The sequence below is a fragment of the Carlito syrichta genome, unplaced genomic scaffold (assembly GCF_000164805.1).
Source record: "Carlito syrichta isolate Samal-C Ts95f unplaced genomic scaffold, Tarsius_syrichta-2.0.1 Scaffold189899, whole genome shotgun sequence".
Classification (NCBI taxonomy): domain Eukaryota; kingdom Metazoa; phylum Chordata; class Mammalia; order Primates; family Tarsiidae; genus Carlito; species Carlito syrichta.
In genome coordinates this window covers 35,953-38,048 of record NW_007133995.1, presented here as the reverse complement: position 1 = coordinate 38,048, position 2,096 = coordinate 35,953, and positions in this window count along the sequence as shown.

Here is a 2,096-nt window from a genome sequence, read left to right as displayed (position 1 = left end):
GTAACAGATGTTGGATTGACCTGAATGCAATTGTGAGATGTTTTCATTTCACCCTGTCCCACAGCATTGATCTTAAAAGAAGGTTGGTGATAATAGGGGATAATTTTTTGAAATTTTTTACCTTTGTCATAGATAAAATGAGAGCTATGATCAGCTTTCATGTAGTAATTCAAAGAACGTTTCAAAATAATCTCTGAACGTATATGATCTACACTGTAATATCAAAAGTGAATACTTGGAAATATGCACTGTAAAAATGTTTTCAGAAAGTGTTCTCTCAAGAAATAGATACTAAGCTAAAAATTCTAGTCAACTAAATATTAATAAAAATTCTGTTTTACTCAACCTGTCATGTATCGTTTCTCATTGTTCTTTATTTTTCTTACACTGATTTTCATGTTTACATAAGTCTTTTATATTGTGCCATGGGAAAAAAAAATCCTTACACTTTTTTTTTTAACAAGTGCTCATTAAGTTTAAATTAGGTACTGGAACTTTCATTTTGAATCATGCAACTGTTGCCTGGATGCCCAAGAAGAAAGATAATTGTCATGTCAAGAATGAAATATGATTTTATTTTATTGAGTAGGGAGAGAAGAAAGGAAACACAGCTTTCTGGAGAATAGGGTCTGAAGGTCAGTTCTAAGGAGAAGATAAAACCTGGAACAATGGTGTCAAGTCAATGAAACAAAAGGGTGAACTGGGCTCAGTGGTTTAGTCTGTAATTTCAGCACTTTGGGAGGCCTAGGCAAGTGGATTGCTTGAGCCCATAGGCTCAAGGTCAGCCCAGGCAATTGGCAAGACCTGTCTCTACAATAAACCAAGAATCAACCGGGCATGGTAGCATGTGTCTGTACTTCCGGCTACTTGGAAGGAAGGATCACTGGAGTCTAGCAGGTCAACGCTGGGGTGACCAAGAAGATAACACTGCACTCCAGCCTGGGCCATGGAGACTCCAACTCAAAAAACAAAAATCAAAAAACAAAACAAAACAAAACAAAAAACAAAAAATAAAGGAAAGAGTGGTCTAAGATAAGAGATGGAGTGAGAAATGAAGAGAATTTCAGGTTTTACATACAAAGTACATTCCTTGTGACAAGTTGAGGATGATGTGTCCTACCTCAAATTGATTAATTTCAAAAATAACTGAGAATTTATGATGTATCAGGTCTCCTAATCACAGGTATGTAAACCCGAATTATATCTAGAATTAATGAGGGTACAGACTCTTCCAAACCCCCTAGTGGTGGCAGATTCTACTGATGGTGTAATATGCTAGAGGTCAGAGGAAGAGACATGAAAAGATATTAGTTGGAGAGTTTATTTATTTTCTCTGAGATTTTTGCATACTTTTCCCACTTGTGAAATAATCATTAAAAATCCCATTAATGTGCAATCACCATTCAATGATATTATAATTAGTGACTGCTGCTCTGAATTTAATAAATAAAGGGAATTAAATAAAGCATTTGGTGGCCTGCTCTTCCTTCAGTAATTTGTTCACGTCAAAACTGGACAGTTATGACATTTTACTAGCATGATGATAGTAACCTAGTCTGAGAACACAACACTCAGAGGAACACACTGTCATAGTAATTCAAAGTCACAACAAAAATAGTGAGCCAGGTACGCTGCACAGAGCCAAATCTTAACTCCACTGCAACTTGGGGCTTCCAACTATGACTTATTTAAACGAATTTGAAGATATGTTTCTTTCTAGATAAGGGACCCAACTGAAAAACTTTGAAAACTCAACTTCCATCCTAAGTCTGGTAGCCAGCTTACTTTCTCATAATAATTCCTGAAACCTATATATCCCCTAAACTTAATCCATCAAGGTTTTGTCTCAAGTGTCTCGATCATTATGAATAAAGAACACACAAGAGGTCTGAGATTGGATTTAGTAATACCAAATAAATTTGGGGATATAAAACTGTCTGTTTTGGTGCAAGTTTATGATAACAGTGTAATTTAGGTTATATGAGTGGCATTAAGTTCACTGAAAACCAGAACAATTTATCAAATATTATATTAGATAATGTTGAAAAAGATACTTTGGAAGACTATTCTAGAAAAACACAAACAAATAAAAATGT